Source organism: Trachymyrmex cornetzi, unplaced genomic scaffold (assembly GCF_001594075.2).
Source record: "Trachymyrmex cornetzi isolate Tcor2-1 unplaced genomic scaffold, Tcor1.1 scaffold1160, whole genome shotgun sequence".
NCBI lineage: Eukaryota > Metazoa > Arthropoda > Insecta > Hymenoptera > Formicidae > Trachymyrmex > Trachymyrmex cornetzi.
Window position 1 is genome coordinate 81,857 of NW_017295720.1, and position 506 is coordinate 82,362.

The window sequence follows — 506 nt, forward strand, 5'->3', positions numbered from 1 at the left end:
TTTAAGAATTTAAACTTTATACGCCCTTTTCTCGAAACATTGTTTTTTTGGCGGCTGACGCGATTTCAGAAAAACTAACCGACCCATTTAAAAAATTCTTGCAGCGTTGTATTGGTAGATTGATTAGCAACCGCGTAAACTAGAATAAACCGGTTTCACTAAAAATGAAATTTTTTGATCCAACTTTTTTGATCGAAATAAAAGTGTTTTTTCGCATTACGTTCTAAAAACACGTGTCAACTTGCGAATTTACAATATTTTTCAATAATTCTAATTTACGCGATAATCACGCAAATAAATTTTAAGAAAAAATTTTCGTTTTTTATTTCTGGCTATTAGTCTCGAGATATCGTGTTAACCATTTGGTCATCTCATTTTTTTAACTCTGCGACTCTGAACTAATTTCGTGGAATTTTGAAATTAAGATACCGCTGTTTTTTTTTTCATATATTGACATGAAATTTTTTTCATATATTTACATGTGTATTACTAATATGTGAAAATAT